This window comes from Dipodomys merriami, unplaced genomic scaffold (genome assembly GCF_024711535.1).
Source record: "Dipodomys merriami isolate MVZ:Mamm:240054 unplaced genomic scaffold, mDipMer1.0.p SCAF_443, whole genome shotgun sequence".
In the NCBI taxonomy this organism is placed as follows: Eukaryota; Metazoa; Chordata; class Mammalia; order Rodentia; family Heteromyidae; genus Dipodomys; species Dipodomys merriami.
The window spans coordinates 130,044-154,129 of record NW_027206006.1 but is presented as its reverse complement, the minus strand read 5'-3'; the positions used below and the strand labels follow the sequence as shown (position 1 = coordinate 154,129).

At 40.7% G+C, this 24,086-nt stretch overlaps 1 protein-coding gene across 20 annotated transcripts in view; it reads left to right on the top strand.

Moving 5' to 3' along the window:
• Positions 1-24,086, top strand: part of LOC138808151 (hepatoma-derived growth factor-related protein 2-like) — a 299,202-nt gene that overhangs the window by 235,727 nt on the left and 39,389 nt on the right. For 13 of the 20 annotated variants that reach the window (XR_011366411.1, XR_011366420.1, XR_011366418.1 and 10 more), the window contains 6 exons: positions 4,041-4,108; positions 4,581-4,660; positions 5,356-5,488; positions 5,701-5,821; positions 7,335-7,477; positions 12,950-13,145. The exons of 1 other annotated variant lie outside the window; for it this stretch is intronic. The gene's annotated coding sequence lies outside the window, so the exon portion shown is untranslated. Of the gene's footprint in view, positions 1-4,040; positions 4,109-4,580; positions 4,661-5,355; positions 5,489-5,700; positions 5,822-7,334; positions 7,478-12,949; positions 13,146-14,684; positions 14,755-24,086 lie in introns of those variants that run through there. 6 more of the 20 variants (XR_011366417.1, XR_011366406.1, XR_011366404.1 and 3 more) reach the window with 6 other exon arrangements.

Sequence of the window (24,086 nt, the reverse complement as noted above, 5' to 3'; positions counted from 1 at the left end):
CACCTCCCAATCTATCTCTTTCTGTGTCAGTACTAGAGCTTAAACTCAATGCCTGGGTGCTGTCCTTTAGCTTTTTCATTCAAGGCTGGTACTCTACCACTTAAGCCATACCTCCAATTTAGGGTTTTGCTGATGAATTAGAGGTAAGGGTCTCTTTGATGTTTCTGTTTGTGTTGGATTTGAACTTCTATCCTTAGATCTCAGCTTCCTGCATAGTTAGGCATGCCCATCTCTTTTGAGAAGACCTGGTGATGTAACATATTATTGACTGTTTGCTGTGCACCTGGTAAAGTGTTGTGTGGCAGGGCTATGAAGACACTCAAGACATCATCTGTGCTCAAGTATCCCAAGAATGAACTGCAGCTCAGATGTGTGCAACAGCGCTCTCAGCGCACTGGGGAATGTGCATTGATAGTGTTCATAGGACTTCAAGGAAGTTAGTTACCTGACCAGGCTTTCCAATTTCCTGATTTTGTGCTTTAAATGAATTTCCATGATTCCCTTCCATTTCCTTCAAACCATAATATTTTTTTTTGGTTGGTTGTGGGGCTTGAACTCTGGGCTGGGACACTGTCCTTGTGCTCTTCAGCTCAAGGCGAGAAATCTACTGCTTGAGCCACAGTGCCACTTCTGGTTTTCTAGTGGTTTATTGGAGATAGTAGTCACACGGACTTTCCTTCCTGGGATGGCTTTGAACCTCGGTTCTCAGATCTCAGCCTCCTGAGTAGCTGGGATTACAGGCAGGAGCCACCAATGCCTGGCAAACCATAACATTTTAAATGTTACAAGAGAGAGAGAAAATTACAGAAGCTAGCATATTTCTTTTGGAGACATACCCAGAGACTCATTATTTTTAAGCATTTTCTTAGCACTTCTTGTGTTGAAAGCATTTTTAACTCATTAATTAGTAATCCACATTAATATATAGATGGAATTAATCTATTCCAGACAGAAGTTTGTCTTGAGGAAATACAAAAAACTTAAGTACTATTCCTTTCCACCTGTATCTTCTCTCTCCTCCCCTCCACCACACTTTATCTTGTTCATTATTTAGATTATTGCTCTGATCATTACACTCTGATTGAGCGCCACAAGTGTCCTTGGAGCTTCCACAAAGTTTGGGTTGGGTGTCTTCCCACTCTTCTGGACTCCAGGCTGTACATGGGTCTGCTTTGGGGACTCATTAGCACTTGAAAATGAAATTGGCCTCATAAATAGTCATCCTCAGGAAACAACGGGCTCTCCCATTTTTATTTTAGTTGCATTCAGCTGAAAACCTCTTAGCTTGTATTCTTGTTTGAGGAGAGTTTTTTTTTTTCCTCCTTTTTTCCTTCTTGCGGATCCTAGGGCTTGAATGCAGGGCTAGGTCTTAAATGCAAGGCCAGGAGATTTTGTTTGTTTGTTTTTTGTTTGTTTTTCCTCAAGGCTGGTGTTCTACCACTTGAGTCCCAGCTCCACATCTGGCTTTTTGGTGGTTATTTGGAGCTATGTGTCTCAAAGACTTACCTTTCTTTCTGAGCTGGCTGAAAACCATGATCCTCAGATCTTAGCCTCCTGAGTAGCTAGGATTTCAGGTATTAGCCACTAGTATCTGGCTAGGAGGTTAGTTTTTACCTTCAGAAAAAAAATCTCCATAACATGACTATCATTTATGTCTCTCTTTGGAACAAGGGCTCCCCTGTCCTTGTATTTGATCAAGATGATAATTTTCCACCTTGTACAGATAAGGAAATTGAGGACCATGAGGAGCAATCTCAAGATTGGTAAAAGTCAGAGCTGATATACATCTCCAAAGCTCTCCCCTTCCTATATTTCTTTGGTTCACCATTCTGGGCCTTCCCAGTGTGGTGCTCATGTTCACCCACAGTGGGCTGTCTGTCTTCCTCTGCTGCTGGCCTCTGGTGGAGAAGCTTGCAGAGGATGTGATGGTCTCCTGATTATACTCTTGTCTTCATTTTGTCACCTGGTGATCTGTTTCAGGAGCTGCCTGTCTATGGGCCCCCCTGTCCTCTTCCTTCCTTCCTGTCCTGGCACAAAGGAGCCACTCTTGGTACTAAGATTGCTGTGACATCAGATATGTAGAGAATCAGCCTATTGTCCATGTGGGGTCATAGATCTGAGGATACTATCCCTGACCTCTGGGAGCTCTTAGTGTTATCAGAGAAGAGCTGCCTTGTCCTCCTGGAGTCCCCTTCATTAGCTCCTTTTCTTTCTGCCCTTACAGGTCATGCCTGTTTCAGTAAGTAGTTATTATATGACAGGTCTCATGCTCACAGACTGCTATCTGTGACAACCTACTCATTAGGAGGTGAAATCATTGTTCCTCTTACCAGATAGGGAATCAATTGTTTAAGGGCTGGGCGCCAGTGGCTCATACCTGTAATCCTAGCTACTCAGGAGGCTGAGATCTGAGGATCATGGTTCAAAGCCAGCCCAGGAAGGAAAGTCCATGATGCTCTCATCTCCAATAAACCACTAGAAACCCAGAAGTGGCACTGTGACTCAAGCAGTAGAGCACTTGCCTTGAGCTGAAGAGCTGCGGGATAGTGCCCAAGCTCAGAGTTCAGGACCCCTGACCAAAAAATAAATAAATAAAAATAAATAAATAAATAAAAAATAAAGAATCATTTAAGGAAGGGGCTAAGAAAAAGAAAATACAGCTAAGAAAAAAAGAGAGCAGCAGAGATTCCTAATCTCCATATCTAATAGATATAAAAAACATTCAAAAAAACATTAAAAAAACAGATTGTACCCAGGTGCGGGTGGCTCACCACTGTAATCCTAGCAATTCAAGAGTCTGAGATCTGAGGGTCCTGGTTTGAAGCCAACCTGGAAAGAAAAGTCTGTGAGGCTCTTTATCTCCAATTAACCTGCAAAAAGCCAGAACTGGAGGTATGGCTCAAATGGTATAGCACTAGCCTCGAGCAGAAAAAGCTTAAGGAAGGGCTAGGAAGGTGGCTCAGTGGTAGAGCGCTTGTCTTGCATGCATGAGGCCCTAGTTCCATTCCTCAGCACCACATAAGTAATAAAAAAAAAAGCCAGAAGTGGTGCTGTGGCTCAAGTGGTAGAGTGCTAGCCTTGATCTGAAGAGCTAAGGGACAGTGCACAGGCCCAGAGTTCAGGCCCCATGACCAGACCCAAAACAAAAAACAAAAACAAAAAAGCTTAGGGATAGTTCAGTCCCCAGTTGAGTGGGGCTCAGTGTCCCAGCTCTGAGTTCACTCTCCAGTACTTGCACCAAAATAGGAATAATATTAATAATTACTTAAGAAGGAACAGGAAATACTTAGGATGTGGTAGATGTTTGAATCCTGAAGCTCCCTGTTGAGTTGCCTTGTTTCCCTTGTAGTACTGTTGCAGTGGTGTGTGTGTGTGTGTGTACACAAGTAACCCTATTAGTTATTCTATTGTGACCGTTAGGACCCATGAGCAAGAACTATTATAAGAAAACAGAAGTGTTGAACAATATGCTGTAAGCTACAACAGTAGATGGCCAAGCCAGATGGACCCCAGGTATCATTGATTCTGGACTGTGCACAGTTAACCAATCACAGACAGTATTGGCTCCTTGGTTAAACCCCAGAGAAAAAGCTGCTTTGCTAGGGATGCTGCAAGATAGACTGGCCAAGTGAATATCCTGTGTTAAAACAGGGAGAGGCAAGTCAGTAAGGTGAGGGCTATGCAATGCTCTGAAGGAAATGGGCATAAGTGAGAGCACCTGTCCTAAAGGGGCTTGTGGTATTAGTCTTTCCCCACACCACCATCCTAGAAGTTGTCCCTCAGCTTTTTGCTCAAGGTTAGCACTCTGCTACTTGAGTCATAGCTCCACTTCTGGCTTTTTTTGTTGCTTTATTGGAGATAAGGAACCTCATTGACTTTTCTGCCTAGGATGGCTTCAAAGCATGGTCCTCAGATCTCAGCATCCTGATTAGGATTACAGGCATGCGCCATGGGCACCCATCTATAATGCTGTTCTTAATGGCAGTGGCAGTCAGACAGGGCCTTCATCCGTGTCTTATTATATGGTCTCATCCTAATAGGTCCTGTCCTCAGGCTAGAGTGTAGGGGACTGACTGGAAATCTCAGGCCTGGCCACAGTGACAATTGAGTGAGTTACATTTCTTGAATTTGGATGCAGGCCACCTGCTTTGCTTCTTGGGTTTCTGCTTTCAAGTGCTCTGCTGGACTATACCTGGGGTCTCTGGTGAGACGCCTGGGTGAATGTGGGCACTTTTCAGAATGGCTTAGAAGCAGCTCTTGGTGGCTTTGCAGCTTGGCTTTCATTTCTGGCATGACAGTGCATTGGGAAGGTTCTGGATCGAGTCAGGCTTAGCTTTGGGCTCAGTCTCTGCCACATGCTAGCTCTTTCTTCCATTCCAGATGAGTCACTGTCCATCTTAGGCTGCCCTGTCCTGTCTCCTCCTCATATACCTGTCTCTGACTTGGGGCCAGGGATCTGATGAAGAAATTCTCTTCAGACAAATAGAGATTCCCTGGAAGGAAATTGATCATGTAAAGCTGGTTTCTCCACTGGCAGTTGTTTAATTTTATTTCCCTTTCATTTTTCTTCCTCTTCTCAGGGATCACTGCCTATAAGAACTTGATAGCAACTAGACTTAGATGGTTAAATGTAAATTGGAGCTGGCTTCTGAAACTCCAGGTGAGTTTCTTCAGGCCTGGGAGATTTTTCAGAGCCCTATGCACCTAATGCATTTTAGCCTTTATTTTTATTTTTCACCTATATTTTTTTTCTTGTATTACTTCTAGATGCCTTTTATTTTCCCTTAGGACTCAAGCATAATTTTGGTTGCTTTTAGGTGTAATTATAGAAGGCCTAACTCATTTCAGTGAGAGGAAGATTTATTATTTCACATAATAATAACCACAGTGGGGCTGGGGGGTTATCCAGGGGAAGGGCGCACGCCTGGCACGTGTGCAAGGCCCTGGGTTCAGTCCTCAGCCCTGGAAAAAAAAAGAAAAAAATAATAACCATAGCACAAGGGAGACGGTAGAATTCATTAATTCAGTGGCTCAGTACTGTCTTCTTTTTTTGTCTTTTGTTTTGTGAGCCATGGGGCTTGAACTCTGGGCCTGGGCTTTGTCCCTGAGCAACTCAGCTCAAGGCTAGCACTCTACCACTTTAGCCACAGGGCCACTTCTGATTTTCTGGTGGTTTATTGGAGATAAGAGTTTCGCAGGTTTTCCTGCCTGGGCTGGCTTTGAACCATGATCCTCAGATCTCAGCTTCCTGAGTAGATAGGATTACAGGCCTGAGCCACTGGCACCTAGTCTGTCTTCTTATATTTATATTCCTACCATCTTTTGAATTGACCATACTGGGTATATTCTCCACAGGCTAAAGCTCATCATCCCAAGTTGGCTGTTGCAGCACCAGACATCCCATGTAAACACAGAAACCAACAGAATGGATGATGAGACAAAATTGGGATTTGTTTGCAAAGAGGACTGAGAAGTGACCACTGAGGTGGTATCTATCCTTGATGAGAAACATATACCTTTTCTCTTTTGCTTGACAGGTTAAGAACAAATATCTTGTCATGGCATAATGAGATTACATACTGTGCCCTCAACTATTATTTCCTCATTTTATTTCCTTCTGCTCTCTACACTAGAAGGCCAAACAAGACCACTAGCTATTGTCAGAACTATGTACACCTCATTTTTACCTCCTTGTTCTAGGCAGGCTGAGCCTGTGCCTGAACCACACCCTGCCCATGTGGCCTGCCCTGCAGCTGTAGCATAAGACAAAAACGGCTAGAGTCAACAGTACTAGCAGAGCCTCTCCCTTGTTCCCTCCCAAGTATGTATTTTGAAAACAATCTTTTTATTTTATTTTTTTTAATTTAATTTAATTTTATTTGTGAACATACTGTACAGAGGAGTTACAATTACGTGGGCAGGATAATGCATACATTTCTTACCAAGCATTGCAGCCTCCTCCTTTGTTTACCCTTCACATCCCTTCCCAGCCTCCCCCCTCCCCCCCAATCTTTTTATTTTTATTGCAAGATAAAACAGAAAATATAGCTGGCACTTGTAATCCTAACTCATCAGCAGGCTGAGATTTTAGGATTAAGTTTCAAAGCTAGCTTGGGCAGGAAAGTCTGTGAGCCTCTTCTCTCCAACAAACCATCAAAAAGCCTGAAGTAAAGTGGTGGCTCAAGTGGTAGAGTGCCAGCCTTGAGCAAAACAGCTAAGAGACAGTGTCCAGGTCTTGAGTTCAAGCCTCAGAACTGGCACTCCCACTCAGGATCCATCCAGGATCCTGCTTTCCCTTGATCTGTCAGACCTCCTCTGCCTCCTCCAGTCTGTGACATTTCCACTGTCTTTTCTTTAGTATGAGCTTGACACTTTTGAAAAGGGCAGCTACTGATCCTGTGGGAAGCCTCCCAGTGTGACTTGGGTGGGTGTTTTTTTACTTTGGCTGGTCCTGGGGCTTGAACTCGGGGCCTGGGTGCTCTCTTTGAGCTAGTTATAGGCTATCACTCTACCACTTGGAGCTACAGCACCCACTTCCAGTTTTCTGGTGTTCACTGGAGATATGAATGTCACAGACTTTTCTCTCTGGGCTGGCTTTGGACCAACATCCTCAGATCTGAGCCTCCTTATTGGCTAGAATTCCATGGGTGAGCCACTGGAACCCAGCTAGGCATATATTGGTTTCCTTGTTTGTTTGTGCCCAATTTTATAACTGAATGAGAAAGCTCAGTTATGTCATATCAATTTCTGGTGTCTCATTGCCTGGATGTATCTTTGGTCATCTACTTAAGGTGATCCTTGCCAGTATTTTTCAGGATGAGGCCATTGTTTCTTACATGATAATTGGCAAATAACATGTCTATAGTTCAATTGTAAAGAGATTTTCTTCAAAGAGTATCTCTGTGCAGGTTTAGCTTAGGAAACAGATGGGAACCAGATGCTTTGCTTGAGATGGACATGGGCCAGGTTGGTATTCCAGCAAGATCTTCTGCCTCATCTCTAAATGGCCCAGCTTGTGAAGTGCCTCAAGTTCTGTTTGAGAACCTAGCCTGATGTTGGAGATTTGCCTATAAGCTTTTCTGCAAGATAGTTTCCTTCCAAACTGACATTCACAAAGTGAGTTAGGTTTAATATAAGCAACACAAAATGGAACTGGTATCAAGCAGCATTTATTTAGTGTCTCTGTGTATCTACTACTATGTTAAATCTAAGGACGGTGAAAGTCATAGTCTGTGTCCATGAATCCAGCACCTTTTCTTCAAAGTATGATCCTTTGAGCTCCTGTTCTGACACAATTGTTTAACTACATTGTTTTTACTGTTCTCTTTAAATAGATTTTCACCTGTGACACTCATCTTCAGTGAAACACCAAAAAAAATCTGGAAGTGGAGCTGTGGTTCAAGTGGCTAGGCCCTAGGTTAGAACAAAAAAGCTCAAGAGCAATGCCCAGGCCTTGGGTTCAAGCCCCAGAAATGAGGTAAGAGGAAATTAGCAGCTACTAGATAAAACAGAAGGTTAAGAGGCCAGAGCTAGAGTGGCTCAAGCCTACGATTATAACTACCTAAGGAAGTTGAGATCTGAGGATCCAGATTTGAAGCCAGCCCAGGCAGACAAATCGGAGACTTATCTGGGGAAGGTTTATTTAGAATGATGGCTCTACTGAAACCACTGAAGCAGTAGAAAACATAGATTCTCTTTTTTTCTCTCCTGTCTCCCTTATTCTTGTTCTTCTTTTCTTCTTTCTCTCTGCTTCCTTTCTCTCCTAGCACATGCTAGGCTAGACATCTAACCACTGTGTTTGATACCCAGCCACATGTTTGGATTTTTACATAATCCAATTCTCTCCAGGTGCCGGTGGCTCATGCCTGTAATCCTAGCTACTCAAGAAGCTGAGATCCAAGAATCAGGGTTCAAAGCCAGCCCTGGCAGGAAAACCTGTAAAACTCTTATCTCCAATAAACCACCAGAAAACCGCAAGTGGCGCTGTAGCTCAAATGGTAGAGTGCTAGCCTTGAGCTGAATTGCTCAGGGACAGTGCCCAGCCCCAGAGTTCAAGCCTCAAGACTGCCAAAAAAAAAAAATCCAATCTCTTTACCTCTGAAAAGTTCCATTTTCCTTATATTTATAAACTTATACCTTTCTAGCTCCACAACTCCAGACTTCACACATTTACACTACTGAAGGATAAATAATGAGATGCATCTTTTTTAATGAGGGAAGGGGGACTCATCTTAAAAACCACAAATCAAAGCATCTTACTAGTCTGCTTAGAAACCTACTGTCTTTTCCCATTAAGTTCCATATTAAGAGTTAAAACTATCCTGAGCTGGGCATAGGTGGCTAATGCCTGTAATCCTAGCTACTCAGGAGTCTAATGTTTTGGGGGCCAGAAAATCTGAGATTCATCTCCAATTAACCACACACACACACACACACACACAGAGAGAGAGAGAGAGAGAGAGAGAGAGAGAGAGAGAGAGAGAGAGAGAGAGAAACAACTTTATCCCATCTCATAAGCTCGACGAGCCAGGTGTTCAAGTCCCAGACCTCCTTTTTGCAAACCTCCTCCCCCTCATTTTTTTGTGCCAGTCCTAGGGCTTAAACTCAGCATCTGGGCACTGACGTTGTGCTTCTTTTGCTCAAGATTAGTGCTCTACAATTTGAGCCACAGCATCACTTCTGGCCTTTTCTGTGTATGTGGTACTGAGGGATTGAACCCAGGGCTTCATGCATGCCAGGCAAGCCTCTATCACTAAGCCACATTACAATCCCCTTGACCCGTTTTTTTGCAGCATTTTTTTGTTTTTCTTTTCTTGGATTATTAAAATTTGTTAAGGCCTTTGCATTTGCTAGTTAGTCCTCCCTCACCTTCTCCTGCCCAATTCATATAACTAAACGTCCTTGCAAACACTTTGCTACTGGCCTGGACAGCCCTGTTCTGCCCATTTGGGCCTTGCCAATCAGTGGCTTGGGTAATCCCTGACCTCGGGATAGTTGGGAGGCTACTTAGCGCTCAGTACCTGTTGGAGGGTCAGATCTTCAAAAACACAAATGCAGATGGACACCCCCAGTCTCCTTTTCCCAGCTGACATCACTCCAGTGACTATGGTCAGCCAAACTTTAAACCACCCAGTTGGTGCCCAAACTCAATGAACCAGAGCCCAGCCACTTCAGACCAAAGAAAAACCCGGACCCAGAAGTATACCTGGCCAGACCCACCCCACAGGGGGAAGTATTTCCCAGGCATTGGGAGCACACTTTGTAGGCATCAGGAGTGGCTATGTGCTGGCTGGGTGCATGGTACTCCCCAAGTTGAGGTTGGCAGGAGCAAGTTGCTGGTAAGCCTTGATTGCTGAGAAGGGTAAAGGAGGGAAAAGGCAGCCTGATGGTAGGAGTGAGAGACACAAAGCATATGCATTTTGGTTCCTTAAAAATATGAATCCTTTTGGCTTATTTTTTCTTAATTTACTGGCATATTTCTCTTTTCCAATTCATCATAAAATACCCAGAAAACTTAGGAAACCATTAAATAATGCAATTGCACTTTCACCTACCTGTTATTTATTTATGTTTGCTGAGAGATGATGAATTTATTGAGAGTAGAGTATCTACATTCCTTCTACTAATAATATTAACAGTATAAACAATATAAACTCTTTGTCTTCCATCCTAACACATTCTAGATGATCTTTTATTTTCTTTTTTGGTTGGTCCTGGGGCCTGAACTCTGGTCTTGGGTGCTGTCCCTCAAGTCTTCAGCTTAGGGCTAGCACTCTACCACTTGAACCACAGTGCCACTTCGGGCTTTTTCTGCTTACGTGGTACTGAGGAATTGAACCCAGGGCCTCATGCATGCAAGGCAAGTACTGTACCACTGAGCCACCTGGCCAGCCCCTCTAAATGATTTTTAATCATGTAGATTCAAATTTAGATGGTGATGACCAAAGTATAGAGATTTCCATTGTTTCCTATTTCAGAGTATGTCTTAATATCATATGAAGTTAAATGAATTACATTTCTACAATGATATATTTTGTATTACATATAGTGCATGCATTACACATAGTATACAACACACACACACACACACAAACACACACACACACACACACACACACACACACACACACACACACACACACACCTACAGCTTAGCTCCAAGGTATCTTAAAGTTGCCTTCTGATTTCATGCCTCGTGATTCTTTTTCTCTCTGGTATTTTAATGGCTCCAGGCAACTGGTATCATGTATACCTTTGAGCTTTCTTATGGATTGTTTTTATACCTTTGAACACTCTCTCTGGCATTTTCACCTGTCACAGTCTGATGTATGTCTCATGGCAGGTATTTGCAGATGACTATAGGGCTAATCAGTTAACATAAATGAGTGAATTGAATTCGAGTGCCAATTTTGAGGTGCAGGAGCATTGCCTAAAAGGACCAGTAGCTATTTGGCATGAAGTAGTTATTAACCAGTCACTATATAGCCTTTGTTGCTAGATCTTTCAGTTTTCAAGGGAAATTGGACACTTGCACTTTTGTATGAAGACTGGTTTTTAAACATGGAACTCATTTAAAAGTTTAGGCACTATATAGATAAATTAAAAACATCTCTAGGCTAGATTTGACACTCCAAGCTCTAGACTTGTGTTTGGTTCTTTGTGTATGAATCATGTCTCCTGATTCAAATGGGTGTTTTCCTTTCTGTTAGCATTTTTGGTATGTATCTTAATTATAGTAGTGTGCTGGTCTTTCTGCCTTAGTTGTTAATAAGTTTTTTAAATCTGTTTGAAACATTTGTTGTCATATATTGGCTCTTTCCTACATGTAATCCATCTCTCTATAAAATAGTTTATACATACCTGTGTGTATGGGTGAAGGAGGGTGAAAGAGAAAGAGAGAGAGCACAAGAGAAGAGTGAAGGAAAGAGGAGGAAATACATTTATTCTCTCATGGTATTTGATTCTCCTTCTCTTCTTCTGGAAGGAATTAGATTGGGTAATTGAATTGTTGCTTAAAAGTTGATCTGAGGTGCAGGGAATGTGGTTTAGTAATAGTGCTTGCCTACCATGCATGAAGCCCGTTGTTCAGTTCCTCAATACTACATACACAGAAAAATCCAGAAGTGAGGCTGTCTCTCAAGGGTTAGAGTGCTAGCCTTGAGCAAACAAAGCTCCAGGACAGTGCCTAGGCCTTGAGTTCCAGTTCCAGGACTGGCAAAAAAAATGTTAAAGTAGGAATTCAATGGATATAGCCAAATGGTGGAGCTCTTCCCTGGTATGTGTGGGGTCTTAAGTTCTATCACTAGCACTGTAAAAAAAAAAGTAAGTGTAAAATATAAGTCAATCGTCATCTCTTTTGTCACATCAAATGTTCCAATACTAACAGAATTTTGGTATATTTATGATGAATATTTTTAATAATAGCAAAAGGCCCAGAATAGTGTTTTATACTTATAATCCTAGACACTCCAGAGAAGGAGATAGGAGGATTAAGGTTTAAGAGCAGACCAAACAAAAAGTTAGTGTTTCAGAGATAGCAAGCATGGTAGTGTATGCCTGTAATCTCAGGTACTTGAGAGGCAGAGGTAAGAAATTCATGGTCTGAGGCTTGCCTAGACAAATTTGGGAAACCCTATCTAAAAAACAAAAGCAAAAGGATTAGGGACATCTTTTGTTCCCTAGGGCCACCACATAAATAGGAAACAAAACCCTAAAAAACTGTTCTGACAGAAATATTTTTGGATAGATTAAATCTCTGGAAGAGTTTTAGTAGGAAGTGATTACTAAAGATTTTAAAGGATAGTCAGTAAAAGGGAAAATAGATAATGAACCTCCTCACAATGAAAAACTTGCTCAGGGAAAGACTCTAGGAAGAAAGGAAAAAGATAAACTATAAACTAGCGTGAAATATTTGCAAGCCATATAGTAGAGGAATTAAATCTCTAATAAACAGTGTTCTCAAGTCTCTGTAGTACATAATGATAAAAACCAAAACACAATGATTGGATAATGACCAAAAGATACAAATAAATGTTTCACTGAAGAATATATATTCAGCAAATAAGCACATAAAAGGATGCCTTTGTCCCAGCCATTAGAGGAATGCAATTTAAAAGGCTCAGTGAGGTACCACTACATACCTATTTGAATGGTTCAATCAAAATAGTGACAACACAAGGTTGATCAGAATTCAGGGGAACTTGATTATTCATACATTGCCACTAGGAAAATGAAGTGATAGTTTACTTGGGAAAAGAATAGAAAAATACCTTGTTTTGAGACAGTACTGTGGATTGAGCTCAGTGCCATGGCACTATCCCTGAGCATTTTGCTCAAGTCTAGTGCTCTACCACTTGACCCACAGTGCCAGTTTCTGTTCATATGTTACTGAGGAATCAAACCCAGGGCTTCATGCATGCTAGGCAAGCTTTCTACTGCTAAGGCACATGCCCAGCCTAACAGTAACATTTAAAACTAAACTGAGTAGCCCAAGAGAAAGCTTTGGTTCCCATAAACACCTATACATAAGGTTTCTGAATCATCTTATTTCTGTGATAGTCCCAAAGTACATTTATAGCATGGACTATTCAGAAACAATAAAAAAAGTCTTAATACAATAGAAGTTGGTCTGGAGGGACTTAAATGCTGTGTAAAAAATTCTTAACAAGTGGCATGCTATGTAATTTCATCTATACTTCTTGAAGTGAAAGAGTTTCAGTTGAAATCTGTTGAAATCTGAAGATTGGTGGATTCTGCCACAATGAATTATGCTTCAGTTATGGAAGCTGTTATTAGGAGAACGTGGGGGAAGATCTGTGGGATCTTGTCTGTATTAATTTACTAATGTTCCTGCCTGTGACTCTGTGAAAGTGTCAAAAGATTTAGACAAATAATGTATACTAAAAAAGCTGACCTCAATCACTTTTTTCCCTTGGGCTTTCTGATAAAGATGATCCTTGAGACTCCAGTGATAACTGAAGATGGAAACTGGGAGTCAGTGGAGAATTCTGAGTCTGTGAAGACTAATGAATCTGTTGACCAACATGCCAATCAAGAAAGTTAATGGAAGCTGTAGTGCCCAGTTGAAAAGACCAGATGTTGGGTCTTCCAGGGACCCTGAGACTTCAGAAGTTCTCCCTTTTCAGGTATTACAGACAGCCACTGACTAGAATCTCTATTTTTTTGTGGGTCATGGGGCTTTGAGCTCTGCGCTTGGGCGCTGTCCCTGTGCTTTTCAACTTAAGGTGAGCACTCTACCACTTAAACCACAGCACCACTTCTGGTTTTCTAATGGTTTATTGGAGATAAGAGTCTCATGAACTTTCCTGCCTGGGCTGGCTTTGAACTGTGATCTTCAGATCTCAGATACTCAGCCTCCTGAGTAGCTAGGAAAACAGGTGTGAGCCTCTGGTGCCCAGCTAGAATCTCTATAAAATATTGGGATTTAAAAATATTGGGGTTAACCTGGTACCCCTGGCTCACACCAGTAATCCTAGCTCCTGAGGATGCTTAGGTCCAGATGAAATGCAGATTCAATTTCCAACTAAATTTCAGCAAAATGCTACACTAGAGGTATGGCTCAAGTGGTAGAGTGCCAGTCACGAGCAAGCAAACCAAACGTGTGAGGCCCTGGTACAAGGAAAAAGAAGTTGGGGTTAAGAGACTCGAGCTCAATGCTAATTTAGGATTGAACTTCTTTACTTGTTTTTACAACCGTAAATAATAGTTTTTCAGTTCTATAAATGCCATCAGCAGTAATTACCTTTGCTGCATGGTGCCTACATGATGAAAACATGCAAGTGTCTGTCAGTCAAGCAGTGCATTAAGCAAATATTATTTGGTTCCCCATACTTTGGCTAATAATTAGATAACTTACGTATATTATACTATTTCTCTCTAATTTTTCATACTTTCTTTTTTTTTTTTTTTTTTGGGTCCGGTCGTGGGGCCTGAACTCTTGGGCCTGGGCGCTGTCCCTCAGCTCTTCAGCTCAAGGCTAGCGGTCTACCACTTGAGCCACAGCGCCACTTCCAGTTTTTTCCTTTTTGCTTATGTGGTGCTGAGGAATCGAACCCAGGGCCTCAGGCATGCAAGGCAAGCGCTCTACCACTGAGCCACCTTCCCAGCCCTTTCATACTTTCTAGTGTCTTCCCTCCCCCGATCATTTACTGGGACAGTAGGAAACTTTCCAAAGATATATCCCAGGCCAGATGGGGATATTGGGGCACCTGGAACAAGTCCTTGCTCTCCTCAGGCTCAGCTACATTAGCCACTGTGTGTAAGATCATCAGTCACTTCATGACTGTCTGTGTTCGTTTACATTGTTACAAGGGACTTTGTTAATAAATCTCCTTCTACATTTGTTCAAGGGATTTATTGTTTGAAGACAAGTGATCATGAGATAGATGATAGACATCGCATGTAGAATTGTTAGCATTTTCTTATTAGAATGAAGTCTAGGAATTGCTATAAATGTCTGTTCTTTAGTGATGTTGTATCAGAGTTTTTGTATAAAAAATGTTATACTAAGGAGATATTTCCAAGGATTAATAACCCTAATTGTTAAAAATAAACTGTCTTATAGCTATCATGATTTTAGACACATGGACTTTGATATTACATTTTTGAAATTTAGTTTGTTTAGTTTGGGTAATAAAGAGCAACACATTTTGATTTTTCTTTAGGACAAGATACTTCAAATATCATTGAAAAGGCAGAGACTTCCCTTGGGATCCCTAGTTCCAGTGAGATTTCAGCTGAAGTCAAACATGCTGGAGGTCTATATATGGAAACATTAAGTCCTAGGATACTTTGGATTCAGTAGCTAGCTTGTGCAATTTTGATACTAAGGACATGGGGACATTCTACTGGTGTGGTGTGTTGTCTTGTGAATCCAGCTGCCAGTTAGAGATCTGTGTCTTGGAACTGCTCATATCCCTCTACTCTGCCTCTGAAGTAATTTCAAGGACTTCTATGTATTAAAATTATATCGTCATATATGTTGAATATAAGAATTGCTTAGCACTTTGTTTGGCAACCAGGGCTAGGTGAATTTAAATCTGTCAGGACCAAAAAGTATTTTTGTTCATTTAGGGCTATTTTTTTGCCTTTTGTTCTTTGTTTGTTTGATTGTTTTTCTGCCTTTTGTTTTTTGATAACTGGGCATTGAACCCACGTTGTTGCACTAGCTAGACAAGGTTTTGCCATTGAGCTGAGGTACATTCTAGCCTTTTTTCTATTTTTTTTTTTGCATTTTCTTGATCTACTGAGGGGCATCTGAGTTGGTTCCATATCTTAGCTATGGTAAATAATGCTGCAGTAAACATAGTTGTGCTGATAGCTTTAGGATGGTCTTGTTTGTGATCATTTGGGTATATGTCCAAAAATAGGATTGCTGGGTAATAGGGGAGCTCTATGTAGTCTTTTGAGGAACCTCTATACTACTTTCCAAAGTGGTTGAACAAGTTTACACTCCCACTAAAATGCAGTAGGGTTCTGTACATATCCCCTCCAGCATCTGTTGTTATTAGAGTTCTTGATTCTAGCCATTCTAACTGGGGTGAGGTGGTATCTCAATGTTGTTTTGATTTGCCATTTTTTTATGGCTAGGGTGGTTGAGCATTTCTTGATGTGTCTATTGGCCATTCTTATTTCCTCTTCAGAGAAGTTTCTCTTTAAGTCTTTAACCCACTTATTTATTGGGTAGTTGTTTCTTTGAGGATTTATTTTTGGAGGATTTGATTTTTTGAGTTCCAGGTATATTTTAGATATGAGACCCTTGTCTGTTGTATGGCTAGTGAAGTACTTCTCCCCATCCATGGGCTTTCTATTGATCTTGCTAACTATGTCCTTTGCCATGCAAGAAGCTCTGCAATTTCATGCAATCCCATTTGTCCAATCTTTCTTTGATTTGTTGTGTTTCTGGGTCTCTTTTAAGAAAAATTTGGCCTGTGCCAAGGTTTAGTCTTGAAAGTTTGTATTGATCAAAAGGAAACCTGCACTTCTAATCCATATGGAAAAGTTTTGAAAAACCAGTTTGTTTTCTTCATCTCTCATAGCCCTTATTGTTTCTCATTTAATACTCTGTGCTCATCTCTATCATTTTTCTCTGGAAGGAGATTTATTCTACCTGTCTTTCTCCATCTTCAGAGTTATATTGTGTCTTGGCATACATACCTATCAGATACTAATAGGTTCCACTATCACTACTTGTGAATACCTAAGAGAGAACTGGATTGACCTACTTTCGGGTCCATAGTGCATGGGTCAGTAGAATGGAGAGATAACTTCATGGGACATGGCAAATTACTCCATATATGAGGCACTGTTCTTAATGATGCTTGCATAAGTGAGGCTACTTTGTCTGTGACTAACACACTATGTGTTTAAAAATGAATTTATTTTTCTCCCTGAAGAACTCTACAAATAGAGTATTGCATGTTATTTTGGCGAATGTAGGGGCCTGGTATCTTCACTTTTATTTGTTGGGTTCTTTATGATTTTGTAATTGTTGTCAGATCATGCTGTGAGTGCAGGTATGGTATTCTCAAACAGATAAGCTCAAATTCAGGAGTTACAGAGACAGGAAGTTTCATTTCTCCTCATGCTCCCAGCAGCTAGAATGGTTTAATGTCTAACTCTGATGCTTTGAGATGTTGGAAGATTAAAGTGTTGGCATTTTCAGAAATTTTTATCAGGAATTGCTTTTAGTGGACAAGGAAAACAGGAGTTAGAAGTATGTTTGGATAGTAAACAGCAGTGATTTCATAAGACTTGAAGGATATTTGTCATTCAGAGCCATGTTTTAGAAGGGGAATAAAAATCATGGAGAACCCTGGGAAGAGTGGCTAGTATTAATGTCTTAAAAAGTTAGAGAGTTAATGGATCATGAATATGAAAATCTAAGGAAAGGAGATAGGGAGAATACACCTTTTTTTATACCTTTGAAGACTAGCATGGAGAACAGAATTTAGGTTGTGTTTACTTGTGTCTCATGAGTAGAGAACTCCCACTACTCAGTGGAAGTTTTATGGACTTAGATTTTAGTTGAATATTAAGTGTACCAGAATAGAATGGGTGGCTTTTTCATCCTAACGTCTTTCCCATCTAAAATTTCTAAGCATTAATTTCACTGTGAAAGAAAGTATACCGGAGATGGGTTTTTTTTAGAAGTTTGAGATAAAAGATACCAATGAAATCACTTGGTATCTTTTTTGCAATTTTGTCATGTTCCTTTAAGGATGTTGTCTTCTGCTGTGTGTGTGTGTGTGTGTGTGTGTGTGTGTGTGTGTGTGTGTGTGTGTGTGTCTGTGTCTGTGTGTGTGTGTGTGTGTGTGTGTGTGTGTGTGTGTGTGTGTGTCTGTGTCTGTGTGTGTGTGTCTGTGTGTGTGATGTTCCTGGAGCTTGAAGTCAGGGCCTGGGTGCTGTTCCTGACCTTTTTGCTCAAGGCTGAGTAGCTAGGATTATGGTTGTGAGCTAGGATTATGGTTGTGAGCTACCGGTGCCCAGCCTCTTTCTTTTTTAATGTGTATGTTCTGGCACTGGAGCTTGAATTCCGTCTTCACAGTCTACCTTGTCTCCCTCCTCCACAGCTGGCACTTGAACCCTGCCTCTCGTTTTTGCCGGATAAATAAATGGAGATGAAAGTCTCACAGACTCTTCTGCCCTGGTGGCTTTCCATTGTGATCTTTAGATCTCAGCCCAGAGTAGCTAGGACCATAGGCATGAGTCACCAGTGACCCTGTCCTGCTTTCCCAATTCAGATTCATACTTAAAAACTTTTTAACTGTTACTAAAAGATACGGGTTACAGTTATATAAGGTGGGTAAAGAGTTCATTTCTTTTTTATCAGTCATGGACATGAACTCTGGGCCTGGGCGCTGCCTCTCACCTCTAGAGCTCAAGGCTAGTTAGTGCTCTACTACTTGAGCCACAATGCCACTTGTAGTTTTCTGATGGTTTATTGGAGATAAGAGTCTCACAGACTGGCATTGAAGCACAATCCTCGGATCTCAGCTTCCTGAGTAGCTAGGATTACAGGTGTGAGCCACTGGTGCCCTGCTAAGAGTACATTTCTTTTTGGACAGTGTCACCATTTCCTTCTCTGTTAGGCTTGTTTAGAGGGAGTCTAGTGTGGACTTCAATCTTTTTTTTAATTTTTATTTTTTTATTGTGATTGATTACATAATTTCCCCAATTTCACAGTATTGTGGGATAGTGATGCTGTTAAAGTCACAAACACATTCTAACTTTCCTGGAACAAATCGTCTATTACGGTATAACATTTATGAGTTCTATGAGCTTTGTGATACAGTCATTTCTTCCGCATTGGGTGGTATGTACATTTCTTTTGTTTTGCATAGTATCAGCTGTTCCCTCTTTCCCATTTGTTCCCACCCTCCCATAATTGCCATTAAGTTGCTTAGTTCATTTTGGTCAATGTCCTGTGCAGCTGATGGGTCCCGCTGTTGTATGTTTTTCCCTGATTCCCTCTAGTTCTGTGTCATCTTCCTGGTTCTCCTCTGGTGTACACATATATACCATACATGTGATCAGCAGCATGGAGTTATTTAGTAGTGGTTTGACCAGATGAGTGGAAGTTCTTTGTTTCTTTTTTTTTTTTAATTTAATTTTATTTTATTTGAGAACATACTGTACAGAGGGGCTACAATTACATGGGCAGGATAATGCATACATTTCTTACCAAGCATTGCAGCCTCCTCCTTTGTTTACCCTTCACCTCCCTTCCCAGCCTCCCCCCTCCCCCCCCAATGATACCCCCCGCCCCCCCCCACACCGACATTGTAAAGTTGGTTTTGACATGACATTTTGTACTTCTCATTGTTGCAACAGGTCCACCTGAATCCTTAAACGACTTGTTTATCCCCATCTCCTCCACATGTTATATTGACATCAAATATAGTGAAAGCGGGGGTTACACTGTGGGGGAGGGACATACAAAGCAACAAAGAAATAATCTTATAAATGCATTAGAAACACATGCATGAAAGAAACGAAAACATTAAAATACATATTTAAGGGTTCATTTTCCTAATATCACATTATCTGACCTTTTCCGCTTGACTCATACCTATACTAGATATTGCAAATAAGGGAAACCATGGGACCTATGCTTCTTTGGGCCTGGCTTACTTCACTTAATATAATTTTTTCCAAACCTTTCCATTTCCTAACAAATGGGGAAATGTCATTCTTTCTGATGGAGGCATAGAATTCCTTTGTGTATATATAGCACATTTTCTCGATCCATTCATCTACTGAGGGGCATCTGGCTTGGTTCCATATCTTAGCTATGGTAAATAATGCTGCAATAAACATAGTTGTGCTGGTAGCTTTAGTGTGGTCTTGTTTGTATACATTTGGGTAAATGCCCAAAAGTGGGATTGCTGGATCATAGGGGAGTTCTATGTGAAGTCTTTTGAGGAACCTCCATACTGCTTTCCAAAGTGGTTGAACAAGTTTACATTCCCACCAACAATGAAGTAAGGTTCCTTTCTGTCCACATCCCCTCCAGCATCTGTTGTTGTTATAGTTCTTGATTTTTGCTTTTCTAACTGGTGTGAGGTGATATCTCAATGTTGTTTTGATTTGCATTTCTTTGATGGCTAGGGATGTTGAACATTTCTTCATGTGTCTATTGGCCATCCTTCTTTCTTCTTCAGAGAAGTTTCTCTTTAAGTCTTTCACCCACTTATTTATTGGGCAGTTGTTTCTTTGAGGATTTGTTGTTGGGTGGTTTAATTTTTTGAGTTCCAAGTATATTTTAGATATGAGACCCTTGTCTGTTGTATGGCTAGTAAAGATCTTCTCCCAATCGGTGGGCTTTCTATTGTCATTTGCCCTGCAGAAGCTCTGCAACCTTATGCAATCCCATTTGTCCAACCTTTCTTTGATTTGTTGTGCTTCCGGGTCTCTATTCAGAAAATTTCGGCCTGAGCCAAGGAGTCCTAGGGTTTCTCCTATTCCATCCTGTAATGTTTTCAGAGTGTCTGCTTTGAGTTCAAGGTCTTTGATCCATTTGGAGTTGATTCTGGTGCAGGGTGATATATAAGGATCTAGCTTTAGTTTTCTACATGTAGTTAACCAATTTTGCCAGCACCATTTACTGAAGAGGCTGTCTTTCTTCCATTCTATTGTTTTACCTTCCTTATCGAAGATTAGATGGCTATAGGTCTGTAGGTTCATTTCTGGGTTTTTAATTCTATTCCATTGGTCCTGAGGTCTGTTCTTATGCCAATACCAAGCTGTTTTGATTACTATGGCTTTATAGTAGAGTTTGAAATTTGGTATTGATATTCCTCCAGCAGTGTTCTTTCCGTTGAGGAGCGTTTTTGCTATTCGGGGTCTTTTATTGTTCCATATGAATTTTGGGATTGCCTCTTCTATTTCCTTGAAGAATGAGGGTGGAATTTTGATAGGTATCGCGTTGAATTTGTAGATAGCCTTGGGAAGTATTGCCATTTTCACGATGTTAATCTTGCCAATCCAGGAGCATGGGAGGTTTTGCCATTTTTTAAGTTCTGTGTTGATTTCCTTTTTCAAGATTTTAAAGTTTTCATCATAGAGGTCTTTCACTTCTTTGGTTAAGTTAATTCCTAGGTATTTTATTTTTTGTGGGGCTATTACAAATGGAGTTGCTTTCCTAATTTCAGCCACACTTTTCTCATTGTTGGCATATAGAAAAGCCATTGATTTTTGGGGGTTAATTTTATACTCTGCTACTTTGCCAAAGTTTTGAATCAGCTTGAGTAATTTGGGAGTGGAGTCTATGGGATTCTTTAAATACAAGATCATGTCATCTGCAAAGAGGGAGAGTTTTATTTCTTCTTTCCCTATTTGGATCCCCTTTATGTCTGCATCTTGTCTTATTGCTGTAGCTAGGCATTCTAATACTAGATTGAAGAGAAGTGGAGAGAGTGGGCATCCTTGTCTTGTTCCTGAGTTAAGAGGAAATGGCTTTAGTTTTTCACCATTGAGTATAATGCTGGCTGTAGGTTTGTCATATACAGCCTTTATTGTATTGAGGAATGATCCATGGATTCCTAATTTTTCCAGAACCTTCATCATAAAGGGTTGTTGGATCTTGTCAAATGCTTTTTCTGCATCTATTGAGATAACCATGTGGTTCTTATTCTTGCTCCTGTTGATGTGATGAATAATATTAATTGATTTGCGTATATTGTACCAGCTTTGCATCCCTGAAATGAATCCTATTTGATCATGGTGTATGATTTTTTGGATGAATTGTTGAAGTCAATTGGCCAAAATTTTGTTGAGAAGTTTTGCATCAATGTTCATCAAAGAAATGGGTCTATAGTTCTCTTTCTTTGATGAGTCCCTGCCTGGTTTTGGGATTAGGGTTATGATGGCTTCATAGAATGTGTTCGGTAGTGAGCTTTCTCTTTCAATTTCATTGAAGAGTTGGAGGAGTATTGGTGTGAGCTCTGCTTTGAAGGCCTTGTAAAATTCCGCTGTAAAACCATCTGGTCCTGGACTTTTCTTAGTTGGGAGGTCTCTTATTGCTCTTTCTATTTCAATGCTTGATATGGGCCTGTTAAGCTGGTTTAACTCATCTTGGTTCAGTTTTGGCATGTCAATATTTGCTAGCAAAAGGTCCATTTCTGTCAAGTTCTCAAACTTATTAGCATAAAGTTTTGAGAATTATTCCCTTATAATGTTCTGAATCTTGGTTGTTTCCGTGGTGATGTTTCCATTCTCATCTCTGAGTTTATTAATTTGGGTGTGTTCTCTCCTTTTTCTGATAAGGTTTGCTAAGGGTCTGTCAATTTTGTTAAGTTTTTCGAAGAACCAACTCTTTGTTTTGTTGATTCTTTCTATAGTTTTTTTGGATTCTAATTCATTTAATTCTGATTTAATTTTGATTATTTCTTTCCATCTACTGGATTGGGGTTTATCTTGCTGCTCTTTTTCAAGGAGGTTTAGATGTGTCATTAAATTGTTAGTTTCAGATCTCTCCAATTTGTTGATGTAGGAGCTCAGAGCTATAAACTTGCCTCTGAGTACTGCCTTTGCTGTGTCCCAGAGGAGCTGGTAATTTGTGTGTTCATTTTTGTTGAATAGCATGAACATTTGATTTTCCTTTCTAATCTCTTCCATGACCCACTCATGATTCAGCAGTGTGTTGTTCAGCCTCCATGTGATACCGGACTTTCTTTGGTGGCTTTTGGTGTTGAGTTCTAATTTTATTCCCTTGTGGTCAGAGAGAATGCAAGGTATAACTTCAATGTTTCTGAATTTAGACGTTTGCTTTGTGGCCTAAAATGTGGTCTATTTTAGAAAACGTTCCATGTGCTGCTGAGAAGAACGTGTATTCTGATGCTGCTGGGTGAAATGTTCGGTAAATGTCTGTTAAGTCTAGTTGATCTATGCAGCTGTTTAGATCTGCGGTTTCTCTGTTGAGTTTTTGCCGAGTTGATCTATCTAGTGGGGAGAGTGGTGTGTTAAAATCCCCAACAATTAATGTCTTTGGATCTATATGGGATTTGAGGGAAAGTAGTGTTTCTTTGATAAATTTGGGTGCTCCATTGTTTGGCGAATAGATATTTAGAATTGTAATATCCTCCTGAAGGAGAGATCCTTTAATTAGTATGTAGCGACCTTCTTTATCTCTTCTCACGATTTTTAATTTGAAGTCTATTTTATCTGATATTAGGATTGCAACTCCCGCCTGTTTATGAGGGCCGTTTGCTTGGTAGATTTTGTTCCAGCCTTTAACATTGAAAATGTGTTTGTTTTTACGGGCAAGATGTGACTCCTGCAGGCAGCAGATAGAAGGGTCTTGTTTTTTAATCCAACTAGACAGTCTATGTCGCTTAATTGGAGAGTTCAGTCCGTTAACGTTAAGAGATAGGACTGAGAGGTATTTGGGAGTTCCTGCCATGTTATCCACCTTCTTGGGGGCTGCGAAAACTGGGTTCTTCCTAAGGTTCTTGGATTCTCAGTTTGGGTGCAGTTTCTTGGCCTTTGTTGAGGTCTTGTTGGTTTTCTATGTGTAGGACATCTTTAAGAATCTTTTGTAGGGTTGGTTTGGTGGAGATGTATTGTTTCAATTTTTCTTTGCTCTGGAAGGTTTTTATTTGGCCTTCAGTTATGAAGGAAAGTTTAGCTGGGTACAGTATTCTTGGTTGATAGTTGTTTGTTTTTAGGGCATGGCATACGTCATTCCAGGCTCTTCTTGCTTTGATTGTCTCTGCTGAGAAATCTGAGGTAATTCTAATTGGTTTCCCTTTATAGGTGATTACCCTTTTCTCCTTGACAGCTTTAAGGATCTTTTCCTTGGTCTGGGTTGATCCTGTGTGGATTATAATGTGACGGTGGGATGTCCTATTCTGGTCTGGTCTATTTGGGGTTCTAAAAGCTTCTTGTATCTGAATAGGCCTATCTTTTTGTATATTTGGGAAGTTCTCTGCTAGGATCCTGATAAACAAATTTCCTAGACCATTAACTTCTGTTTCTAGGTGCTCCTCTACACCCATTATCCTTAGATTGGGCCTTCTGATGGTGTCTTCCAGGTGTTGGATAGACCTATCATATTTCTTGGACTTGTCTTGGATGGTTGTATGTTCTTTCTCTATAATATCTAGGCTGTCTTCAATCCCTGAGATTCGATCTTCTGCATGGTCTAACCTGCTGTCAAGACTCTCTACTTTGTTTTTTATCTCTTTTCCTTCTAATTGGTCAGCTATGATGGCTTCAAGTTCTTTGTTGAAGCTCTGTTTTAGGTCTTGTATGAATTTCTTTACTTCCTTAATTTGGTGTTCAGTGTTTGTTCTCAAATCACTTAGTTGATTGGTTATGGTTTCTTTGGACTCCCATTCCTTCTGTTGGGTTCCATTCAGCATTCCCTTTGTGGTCTCCGTGACTTCCTTCAGCTCTTTGTTAATGGATTCCATGAATGCCTTTAGTGATCTTTGTGTATTCTCTACCTGGTCTCTCAATTCCTGAATTACTCTTTGATTAGCTTCCTCCCGTCTGTGGGATTCCTGCAGTTCTCTTTCCTCCCATTCGTGGGATTCCTGCAGTTCTCTTTGAGTGTTCTCTGCCTG